At 42.9% G+C, this 12,700-nt stretch overlaps 1 long non-coding RNA gene across 2 annotated transcripts; it reads left to right on the top strand.

Moving 5' to 3' along the window:
- The first annotated feature begins 262 nt into the window (after nt 1–262).
- Nucleotides 263–12,700, top strand: LOC145718675 (uncharacterized). Of its 2 annotated transcripts, none has more exons than XR_014141963.1 (3): nt 263–406; nt 10,751–10,902; nt 12,641–12,700. It is a non-coding gene; the product is annotated as an uncharacterized LOC145718675 (long non-coding RNA). The 2 variants fall into 2 exon arrangements; XR_014141964.1 differs by lacking the exon at nt 263–406 and adding an exon at nt 4,299–4,429.

The following is a 12,700-nucleotide window of genomic DNA, read 5'->3' on the forward strand; positions in this document are numbered from 1 at the left end:
GTTTTCTGATATTCCAAGTCACTTAATACAAAATTCGAGAAAAACTAGATTAATTTAGTTCTAACATTCAGGGAAAAAGTGTTTTTGATATGTTTACCTCCCTGTCTGTGTTTCACAAAGATCTGTTTCTCTGTTTTTTTTTTTCCTAATGAGATTCCATAAGAGGGTTGCTGCGGAAGAGGTGGGTTCCAGTGTCGCAAGCCCTCAGAAGGGGGTGGGCTCTGGTGTATAAAGCCATTGCTCTTGACAGCTCAGTTCTGAAGGACTCCAGATTCCCAGGAGAGGGAGGGGCATTGTGACAGGGACTCCCAGCAGGGAACATCAGGAAGGAGCAGGAGTTGGATCTGAAGGCAGGAAACTGGACTCAGTTTTAGGAAAAAAGAAACTCAGGACACAAAAGGAACAGGTAACTCTGATTCTCTCTGTATTATTTTGAAGAATGTTCTATGTAGCCAGACTTCCAAAGCTTGTTGGTCTGTCCTAGCTTTGATTTGTGGGCAGTTTCTGTTCTAAATTTTGTAGGGAAGACCCAGTTAGAAAGATGCTGTTCTGTTTTCAGATTGTCTCATGTAGATTTTGGAAAAACCTTAGTGCTTACAACAATAAGAAAAATCCAAGGCTGCAGAGAGTCCCACACAGTGAACTGCTTTTAAGGAGTAGGGGATGAGGAGGGGGAATAGAATGTATTTTTTTTACTTGAGGTATAATTTACATATAATATAAAGTATGGATTTTAAATTTGAATGTTTATAATTGTATACACACTTTTATCTATATCTCATCAAGATATAGGATATTCCATCACTCCGGAAAGTTCCCTTGTGGTCTACTGCAGTCAGTCCCTCCCCTGTCTCCCACCCTGGGCAACCACTGATCCAGTTTCTACACTGTAGATTAGTTTTGCTGGTTTTAGGACTTTATATACATTAATGGAATCACAGTTTTGTGTCTGGATTCTTTGGCAGAGCATAACTTTTTAAATATGCACCCAAGTTGTGCCATAGTTCATTCCTTTTTATTGCTGATTAAATCAGTATTAGTTGCTTATATATATATATAATATTTTTTATTCATTCACCTTTTAATGGACATTTCAGTTCCTTCCTGTTTTTTCACTATTGTGAGTATGTGGATATTCTTTATTTTTTTAAAGATTTTATTTATTTATTTGACAGAGAGAGACACAGCAAGAGAGAGAACACAAGCAGGGGGAGTGGGAGAGGGAGAAGCAGGCTTCCCGCTGAGCAGGGAGCCTGATGAGGGTCTCGATCCCAGGATCCTGGGATCATGACCTGAGCCAAAGGTAGATGCTTAGCCAACTGAGCCACCCAGGCGCCCCGTGTGTGTGTTTTTTTTAAGACTTATTTATTTCAGGGGGGGGCAGAGGGAGAGAGAGTCCTCAAGCAGACTCCCCGTTGAGCATGGAGTCCAGTGTGAGGCTTGATCCCAGGTCCCTGAGATCATGACCTGAGCCGAGTCGAAGGCAGATGCTTAACGACTGAGTCACCCAGGTGCCCCTATGAATTTTCTTGTATAGAGTGCCAAATGATTTTCCAAAGAGTTGTTGGTATCATTTTACTTTCCTACAAGCAATGTGTATGAATTCTAAATCTTTGCCAACATTTGGTTTGCTAGTCTTTTTGTGCTTAGGTGTTCTAGTGGTTATAAAGTGTTCCCTGTGGTTTTCCTTTCCATTTTCCCAATGGTATCTCTTGATTAGCAGATATGTTTTTCCAATGAAATCCAATTTATCATTTTATTTTCTTTTAAGTTGAGTCCTTCTTATCATTTCAGTGACACATTTTGCTATCCCTGTGTCATAATGATCTGTTTTCTTCTAGACGATACTCCATGGTTCCTAGAATAGATTACGTCAAATTAGTTTTGGTGTGTGGAGTGAAGTAGAGATCAGTGAAATGCATTTTAAATAAGATGAGGGCTAAAATACAACAGGTCACTGGAAATCGGTGAAACCACCTGAGATCCCTGATTTTGCAACAGAGGAATGATAATTAAGCAACTCCCTGGGATCACTTCACCTTGCCTGCCTCCAGCATCAGCTGGCCTTGACTTAAGCAGACTGCAGTTCCTCCCATTATGTGGATGTTTCACTCAAAGTCCTATTCTCTTCTCCTTTAGTAGCAAGTAGACGGAAAGCCATAATTAGTTGTTATACTCTGCTGTCAGTCAGTGACAAGCATGTATTTCAGTTTTCAGTAGTCAAATTTCGAGTTTGCTTCTGTCTGGTGAGGGGCTTGGCTCCAGCAGTGTTGAAAAACCTGAAAAGTGAGTTTTTGGAAAATGGGACAAATACTGGCCCGAACTGTTTTTAAAAGGGCTTTGGAGCTTGGGGAGTGAAACCGTTTGCAAATGTCATCTCTCATGACCTACGTCCAAGTCCTTTGGCATTTAGAGATGGTGAGATTTGTGGTTATTTTAAATTTCCAACCTGAGGCTCTGTTATTGGAAATTGATGTTTTGACTGCAGTAAAGGTTCTGGAGAATAATGCGAAAATTAGGCCAGCTCATTCTCAGATGCAGGTAGCCTTGTCAGGCACCCTCTCTGAGATGACTGGAATGTTTAGTAGGGAGGATCGGACAGGAACTGGGTGGAGAATGAGGATTCTGGATAGTCTTCTCCAAATGTATTAGCACCTCAGTTAATTCCAGCAGCATCTTCTAAACAGACATGAAAGAGGATTTGATCAAATGATTCCTTTCCACTGACCAAGTCCTGATACTCCAGGCTCTCTGTTGTGGGAAACCTTTGGAAAACCAGATTTGGGAAAGATCTTTGCTTTGACTGGGTCACCTTGTCCCCTGCATCAGGGAGCCCACAGCTCAGAAGGCTTTGGCGGTGGGAGGCAAATTCCATCTTGTCAGAGTGGGCGAAAGGAATCTGATCCCCTAAGGTCCCCCTAGCTTGGGAAGTACACTCAGGCCTCAAGGAGCCAGGAGGCCCACCAGTGTGTGCCAGTTTCTATAGTTCTTGCTTTTTAATAGTTGCCTATTCTGTGCAAGTGGAAATATACACTTAAGAAATATTTGTGGCCACAGAGTTTTATATATATATATACATACTAGTACACACACATAGCCTCTTGTTTAGGAAATAGGACACTGTCCGTGCTTGAGGTTTAGATAAGGTCCACATTGGCATGGGCCCAATATGGTTCTCCAGGGCATAGATGAACAATACATTAAAATTTTTACATGCACAAATATGGAAAAGGTTTAGTTCACACAATGAGTCTATAAGTTAATTAAGGAAATACAGTCAAGTGGATGGCTGTAGACTGCAGCAACCAGGAAATGTGAGTTCTAGGTTTACTTTGCAACTCAGTCCAAATGGGAATCCTGGCAACAATAAACAAAAAGTTTCCTTTTCCCCATACCATAGAATTATAGTGACAAATGAACTTCTTTTGTGGTCAATATAAGAAAACTGGAAGTTTCGAGGACACTGTTGTAAGTCAAACAACACTTATGATTATTATTATTAAAGCTATGCACATTCATATGGAAAAGACATTGGCCTGAAGCCAGTTGGAAAGATCTAAAGACGTGGTTAAAGAACAATAAAAATGGGAAAAAGTCAGTAATACGGTAATAATTGGAATGAAAAAGGAGATGAAAACTTGAACTCTGATAGCAAGAGACTGGAAACACACATAAGAGGATGAATAAAAAGAAATTGTTCCAAGGAAGATGAAAAGAAAAATAATGAGAAGCCACCCCAGCCCAACCTGATCATGGTTGAATACTTGTGTTTCTGCATCTAGAAATCTAAAAACCATGTTTTCTAGGAGATGCAGAAAAGTCTATGAGCACCTTAAAACAAAGTTGGTTTCGCTACGCTAACCAGGGAATTGTGATTCTAAAGAAGGCTACAGCACCCCACGGACCCTGAAGAAAAGGAAGTGGCAGTAAAAATAGGTGGTCTTCCAGAAATAGACCCCACATAGAGATTGAGAGAAGAGATCGGAGTCTTGCTGAAGGGTCCCTGGCGAATTTTAATGAAAAATCATCATTATTTTCTTACCAGCAAAAAGAGAAAGGAACACATCATTTCCAAAGTAATTTAGATGGGTCACTTCCCAGTGCAAAGGTGTTCGTGGTTTCCCAAGCTCATAGAAGGTCACATGTGCTGGCTGGTAACCCCAACAGTGCACGTGGCCATGTACCCCAACAGTGCACGTGGCCATTTACCACCGGGGCCCACGTGATGAACTGCACGTGTGCAGATGGCGCAACTGGGTCAGAAGTAGGTGCTCTCTAGTACACTGGGCAGGGAGAGCAAGGAGACTGCACCCCGCCCAGGACCACTGGGGCGCAAGAGTAAAGCAGAGGCTAATGCCCAGAGTTCACCTCCTCCATCTGCTGTTGCTAGACCTCTGAAGAGCTCTCCTACACGGCCCAGCCAACGGAGGTAAGCTCTGTGGGAGATGTAGTTGCTGCTCCACATCTCCAGAAGGAGCAGCTGATTCACTCAGCCTTTCAGGTATTTCTGGCATTTTCACTATAGATTTCAAGTCAGGATAGTCCAATAAGCTGACTGAAAGGGGAAAGATCAATATCTTGCTTTCAGAAGCATCAAGTCAGAAAATCAATCCTATTCATGTCCTTGAGTTAGAGTCAATGAAGTGAGGAAAGGTTTAGAGTACTCTCTAGGAGGAGGATAATATTACAAGTCAAAAATAATGATAAATGGAAAAGTAGCAAAAGGACAGTCTTTTCCAGGATGGTGCTTTGCCGTGAAGGCTGAGGCCCTCCCAAACGGAACAGGTGTTCTATGATGACCTTAACAGGTGTGCTTATGAGAGACATGAGTAAATATTTAGTCCTATATTTTCCTCTGCAACTTCTTTTTTTTTCTTTTCTTTTTTTCTGAGAGAGATAAAAAGCGTGGGTGAGTGAGGGGGAGGGGCAGAGGGAGAAGGAGAGAAAGAATCTTAAGCAGGCTCCACACCCAGTGCAGAGCTGGACATGGGGCTCAATCTCACAACCCTGAGATCATAACCTGAGCCGAAATCAGGAGTCGGACACTTAACCGACTGAACCACCCAGGCACCCCTTTCCTCTGTAACTTCTAACCCCATGACTGTGTCCCACAGAAAGATGTAATATATAGTATGATCATTCTTGTGTATTTCTATATTGATAACCCAAACAAAGCTCAAAAAAATAGCCTCACTCTGCAGCGCACTTTGATACTTAATATATTTTATCTGCAAAGAGGACATTAAAAAAAAATCCTGTTTGCAACCCACTAAATTTTTTTGACATCCACAATCTGAAAAACATTATTCTAGAATAAAAGGGAATTGGAAGCTCGAGGGTATGACCAGGCATCTCAACATGGAGGAAAGATTACTGAACTTGGAATTAGAAAAACCAAGCACAAGTCCAGGCTCTAATGTTGGTTAAAGGTGAAAACCTGCACACATGTTACTGCCTCTGGCCCTCAATTTCCTTATCGACAAAATGAGAACAGTACCATCTTCTCTATCTACCTCACAAAATTGTCAAGGAAAAAAAGTGAAATAATCTTCCAAATGTAGAAATTATAGATTGTGTAATTTGATTATCATCGTCATGGTCATGGTGACAGCAAAGAGCGGCATCTCCTCAATAAGATAAAAATAAGAGGCTGTGATCAATACTTCCAAGCTTTGTGAGACCATTAGCCAGAGGTTTCTCCAGTAAAGAGGGAATGATCTGGGCAGAGATTGTTCGGTTGGAAACCTAGAGGCCATGTTGACAGTGCCTGTGGGAATGGCCAGTGAGGAAACGAGAGGAAAATATCCGGGAGTCGGAATCCGTGCCACAGAAGTAGGAAGCATCTACCCACCCGAGTAGAGGGAAGATGTAAACTTGGCGCCAACAGATCCGACCCCGAACTCAATCTTAACCTTTCTTAGCAGAGTGGCCATGAGCTTTGAGGAGGCTCCGTTCCCACGTCTGAGAAATTGGGGACACTTCCAGATACATATAAAAAATATGTAATTATAGGTGATCCTTGAACAACATAGGGATTAAGGATGCCACCCCCCTACATGGTTGAAAATCCACTTATAACTTTTGACTCCCCCAGAACTTAACTACTAATAGCCTACTGTTGACCAGAAACCTTACTAATAACAAAAGTTGATTGACACATATTTTGGATGTTGTATGTATTATATACTGTATTTTTTTTAAAGATTTTATTTATTTATTTGAGAGAGTGAGCCAGAGAGAGCACAAACCGGGGGAGGGGCAGAGGGAGAAGTAGGCTCCCCACTGAGCAAGGACCCCCATGTGGGACTCGATCCCAGGACCACAGGATCATGACCTGAGCCAAAGGCAGATGCTTAACCGACTGAGCCACCCAGGCGCCCCTGTATAATGTATTCTTACAATAAAGTAAGCTAGAGAAGAAAATCATAAGGAAGAGAAAATAGATTTATAGTACTATACTGTATTTATCAAAAAAAATCTGCCTGGGGCACCTGGGTGGCTCAGTCAGTTAAGCGGCTGCCTTCGGCTCAGGTCATGATCCCAGGGTCCTGAGATCGAGCCCCGCATCGGGCTCCCTGCTCAGCGGGAAGCCTGCTTCTCCCTCTCCCTCTGCTGCCTCTCTGCCTACTTGTACTCTCTATCTCTCTGTCAAATAAATAAAATCTTTAAAAAAAAAAAAAAATCTGCCTATAAGTAGACCCATGCAGTTCAAACTTGTTGTTTAAGGATCAACTACATGTAATAATAAATATAATAAATATGTATTATATATCCTGTAATTATACTTACATTTATTTAATATAACCATATTTAATAATTATAATTATTTATATAATAAATATCTGTATATAATTATTATATAAAATATATAATTATAGATATATATATAATGTATATAATTAGGACTGTTCTAAGGATTAGAGACAATAATTATATACAGCAACTAATACAATACTTGGTGTAAAGCAGGAGCCACTCAGACAATGGCTGATAGACTGTTACCATTTTACCTGTGTGAGATGCAGCCTCTTACCTAAGTAAGAACAAAATCACTCCCTTCAGACGGTGGGTGAGAGGTCATGCTGGGCTGGAGAATTTCAGAACCTGTGTGCTGTGCAACTGAAGAAGCCAGAGCCATGGTATTTATTCAGAGCTAGACACAGACACTCCAGGGCCCCTACCGGAAAAGGCTTTCAGCCGACTGGGACAGAATGGGTCACAAACAGGGAGTGATGTGCACATGAGAGAAGGGGTTAGTGGGTTGGGGCAGACAGAGTGTTGAGAGGCATATCCAAAACGTCAGAGTCACCTGAGGATGTTTCCACCTGTCCTGGACTCTTCAGGGCCTGGAGAGCCAGAAAAGAATTTCAGGGTCGCGTGTCTACGTGCAGTTTTGCAGAAGCTCCCTGGACGATTTCCATCCGCTTCCCCCTCTGCCCTGTTAAGCTCCAAGGCTGTGGCATGGAGCCAGTTTGCCCCCGGTGGATGGGAAAGGGACAAATTGTCCTTGGGCCTCCTGTGTCAGAATCGCTCTATATAAATGCAGATTCCGTGGCCCCCATACCTCCTGAACCACACCTAAGGGATGGAGCCCGGGAGCCCCTATTTTTCCAAGTGCCCAGGCCATCTGATAGGCGAGTCAAGTTCACATGGTCTTTGTTAAGTGGCCAGAGTAGGAAAGGATTCTGGAATGGGACCAGTGCTAGACAAGGGGACCCTGGGCTGGGGGAAGGAGAAAGAACAGCCAGACATTCGCCACTGAGAAGTCTCCCAGCAGGCAGGAACAAGGGCTGGAGCCCTGCAGGCTGAGGAACAGACACCAGGCAAGACTTGGCCTTGGAAAGGGTCTGGTCACTCATGCTATTCTGCCCAGTCCTCCAGGGCTAAAGGATTCCTGCTAATGTTTGGTTAGATGCCTTCTCCTATTTCCTCTGGCAGAAAACCTAGCTTTGGAGCCTGTGTTTGTTTCTGTGGGGAGGAGCCTGGGAAAGGAGTGAGGAAAGGAAGCCCAGCATCCTAGGATGCAGGTGTGAGCCCCCCAGATCCTTCTCAGTTGTTTACAACTATGGTCAGAAACCTAGCCTCATTTTCTGCTCGTTAAGCCAGAGTCACTATGGATCCTCCAACGTAAAGAGAGGAAAGGGAAGAGAAATGTCATGTGCTTGAGCAGTAACTCTATGCCCAACATGGCGCCTCCAGATACCAGTCAAGGCACTTGGTGCTCACAGAAAGCCCACATATGTAGTTAGCATCACTACCCCATTTTACAGATGCACAGCTGAACTGCGAGGCACATGTAGAATTAAGGACCTCCCTGGCCTTCCCCTGATGCAGCTAACAGTACACTCTGGAAACGCAGACAAAACTTTACTAGTTCTCAGTAGTGAGGTTTGCCCTTTATCCTCTTCCTTCTGCAAGACATACTATGTGTTGGACACTTCTAGGTATGAGGCATAGAGCCGTGAACCAACCAAACAAAAAGCCGTGCCCTCCTGCTTACACTCTCATGGGAGATAGACCGTCTTTTTCTGTGTGACCTTTCCAGCCAAATGCAGTTGGGTAGAAGTATTAGGACAGTTAAGAGATAAAGGGATAGGGGCGCTTGGGTGGCTCAGTTGGTTAAGCAACTGCCTTTGGCTCAGGTCATGGTCCCAGGGTCCTGGGATCGAGCCCTGCATCGGGCTCCTTGCTTGGCGGGAAGCCTGCTTCTCCCTCTCCCACTCCCCCTGCTTGTGTTCCCTCTCTCTCTGTCTCTGTCAATTAAATAAATAAAATCTTTAAAAAAAGAGATGAAGGGATAGATACCCCAAGGGACTCTTAACAGCCCAAGGAACCATGGGAGTAGACTTAGTTCTCTGAGATGCATGGGGAAGATGATGACTTGACGGTAGCAGACAATCCACGGTCAGCTAGATGGAGAGAATGTTCTAGATGTAGAGTCAGCAGATGTTACCCCATTAAGACCATCCTTTGAAAGATAGCCAAGCCTCAGTAGTTGTCTTCCCAGGATACACTTCTCTACAAGCACATGACTCACAAAGAAAGAAGGCCCCAGCAGTTTGCTGGTGTTTCTAGCAACAACTCAGGAGATAAATCCCAGGCATTGAAGGCTGAGGGCAGTCAAACCCAGTACGCTATTAGCAAAATTTTCACATTGTCAGCATTGCTCGAAATTATAATCCCGTCCAAATTCTGATTTCCATTGTCTCTGCACTGTTTCCATCAAGGGTCTTGTTGACAAAAACAGACAGTGTTCCCCTCATTTAACTTGAAAGAACTATGCCACTGTCCAGGGTCACCTTGTGAAAAGATAGGGTGGCCCAGTAGGCCCTCCCCACCTCACTAGCCCCTAACAAGTTTCCTTTTCCTAGACACCTGGAATTGCACCCAGTGACATGCTCTTCTGGAGTGAGCATCGCTTTCCCTCTCTTGGGTCCACTTTCAAACTACAATTGACTCTGGAGGTTCTATGTAGTTAGTCATATTCTTTAGGATGAGTGTGTTCATGAAAACACTTTCTTCCCTTACTGCGAGGAAAGGTTGTCATTAGGTTGCTACCAGCAGCCCAGGAAGGAGGGCCACCAGAATGAGGCAGAGTGGAGCAGGGGAAAGGACCCAGATAGAAATCCAGGAGATGTGGATTCAAATCTTGATCATGTGGTTTGAAGGCAGTTATAGGACACCTTAGATCTCCCATATGCTCAGCTGGGAATTTGGGGAAATGGTATCTATTTTACCGTTACTATTAGGACTTAATTAGATAATATGCAGAAAAGCATCATACAGCAATTTAGTTTCCCCATTCCCCATGCTGCATAAGTAAAGCTGGATCCCAAATATGAAGGAATGAGAGGGAATTTTCCTGTTTCAGATTCTCCATTGGACTTTCTGTCTGAAGTTTGCATTCCAAGCAATTTTATTTGTGACTTGGAAAAAAAAGCATGAACTATTAATTAGCTCCCTGCCCCACTGGGTGGTGTGAAACTGCAGACAAAGAGAAGAAATGGGCCCAGTGGTAATGAAAAGGAGATGAGCTGTCTACAGAGTGATGCCTTGCATTCCCAACGTAGACTTAGCATCAGTCTGGAATGGGGGGAAATAGGGGAAAATGGCCAGTCAGGTCTTTATCTGGCTTCATTTTTTTTAACTGAAGAATTATAAATTCTCAGATTGGAGACACCTGACAAAAGTATCTTGGATGTGTATCATGTGTCAAGCACCATACAAAGCAAGGGATAGTCTGATGGGGAGATAAATGTGTAAATAAACACATGCCATTCAGTGTGTGAAAGATCTCAGAGTCACAGTACAAATTAGAGTGGGCAGATTAGTAGTAACTTGATCTACTAAATCTGTGTTAAGTTGGATTTGACCTCCTAGAGGTACATGACCTTCCACATGTACACCAGTAACTCACCAGTCAATGTTTTACTTACTTCCAAGCATTAATTCACCCCTGTTTACCATTTATTAGTAACTACTCCTTACCATGTTCGTGATGGAGAACACTAAGGAGGTGTAACCGGTCCCAGCAATAATGAGTAAGAAGCCCATTGACAAAGGAGGGTTTGACTGGTGCACCTAAGGAGTATTTGAGAACACTTACTCATCACTCACCTTTCCATTTCAACTGCAGACAGATGAAACTTTACCCTTTCACAAGACATTTAGAAATCAGTTTCTCATTATATCCAGGATGCCAAAAGTAAGTAAACATCAGCTAATTTTGACTTTGTTTCCATTTGATCAGCCATGGATTGTTTCAAAACTTCACCAAGTCATTCCTGGATTTATCCCACGGTGATCCTGTGCTTATTTGGATTTTTCTCCTTGATGAGACCCTCAGAACCTTTCCTTATCCCATATTTATCTGGACCAGATAAAAACCTGACCAGCTCAGAGGTAAATTGACATACATACAGACATATCTTAGCATAGTTTAACTTTACAGGATTTGAACAGGACGTGGCATTAAGGCTTCATTCAACTTGAGACATTAACCCATTGACCTCCCCGATCCCATTTTCATTGTATTTGTCATTTAATACAATGATTCAAACTACTCTTCCCTCCTCACACATACAGAAATGGGACACCATAGCACATTATATGTCTAATAAATATTTTAACTTTTATGGAGTTCTACCATTAGTCTTAATGCATGGTAACTTTCAGGCTCAATTGATTCTGTTATACTAACCCTAAAGTAAAATCTCTGCCAGGCACAGGATCTAGTCCTCACAAACTTTTGGGCTGCTGAGGCATAAGCAGGATCTGATAAAGAGTCGTATCATTTTTTTTCAATTGTGAAAAACTATCGACCAGCCGGTGAGACATTAACAGCTTTACTTCTCAGTTTTATCTTCCCCTGAAGGCCAAATTCTCTTACTGAAAAGATTCACCTCCTTTTTTATAATAAGGGCAACAGGAAAACACACTCACCCAACTGGAGAATTACCCTGTGATGCTTTTAGCATCTCCAGCCATAGCCACGAAAGCACTGCAGAGTGTGTGGCTTCACCTGGAAGGTTCCTCAATACTAGCTAATTTGGCAATGAGGTGCTATGGACAGAAAAGCAAGCTGGCTGTGAGGTGATGTAAAGTCACTTCGTGACAACCCTGTTTCCAATTTTTTCCAGGTGGAAGCCTATCACGATTAAGACAAAACAAAGGACAAACAAATACAGGTCCCAAATCAACCAGTGAACCCAGTGGGGTCTGCTTCTGCAACCACTATGGACCAGTTAACGTACCCATGCTCAGAGGTGCCACTTGGTCCCACTAGCCTTTTCCAGTCACTGAGCTTTCCCTCATCATTGACCTTGGGGCCCACGGAGGTTGCTGTAAACAGCTGAGGCACAGAACAAAGGCTGGTCTGACAGAGCTGCCCCCACGCCCACATCCTGCCCCAAAGATCAGCGCCTTCGGTCCCTCCCTTCTAGGACTGATCACTGAGGTCCCCGGCATTTCTGACGACAGCCATGAGATACCCACAACAAACTGAGGCCAGAATTGAGTAAGCAGAGATTAACCAGTAGAGTTGGGAGGGAAAAGGCTTTGGGAGCCCAGCAAATTTGGCCAGGAAGAAAATCCAGTGCATTACTTGCTCCCACTTTGTAATTCTGCAAGGTTAGTATTTATTCTTTGCTGTCTTCACGTATGTTCATTAGACTATGAACATTTATGACACGGTGATGGATCAAATAAACAAAAAGGTGGTCGCTTCTTCTAACATTGTCTAATGTTAAAAATCTTTGAACAAGAAAGGAATGGTATTTTTTAAGAGCCTGAAAAACTCCGAAGTGTCTGTTGAACAATTTGTAACTAATTTAACTCAAACGTACATACTATTTAACTTTAAGAGAGTTCAGATTACACATTAAGCAAATATATTCTTACGTTGGGAGGCACATACATTTATAAATCGGTTTTGTTTTGTAGAAGGGGAAGGAGCTCTCTTTTCCTTGAAAATCAGTTTTCTCTTGTGCTTTTCCATAATAATAAAGAACATCCTATCCCATTGGATGCAGAATTTGCTATTGGGCAAGCCACCTGTACTTTAGTAATGTACTACCTAAAAAGGTATCTTTTTTACCTCCCGGTGCTGCATGGTTATGTGATCCACTTTTCAACCTCACAGATCACCAATGAAATCCTTCCAATTTGGACATACTCTTACCTGGTGCTGCTTCTCCCCGTG

This window comes from Leptonychotes weddellii, unplaced genomic scaffold (assembly GCF_054177405.1).
Source record: "Leptonychotes weddellii isolate Sample4059 unplaced genomic scaffold, ASM5417740v2 HiC_scaffold_1967, whole genome shotgun sequence".
Taxonomy (NCBI): Eukaryota; Metazoa; Chordata; class Mammalia; order Carnivora; family Phocidae; genus Leptonychotes; species Leptonychotes weddellii.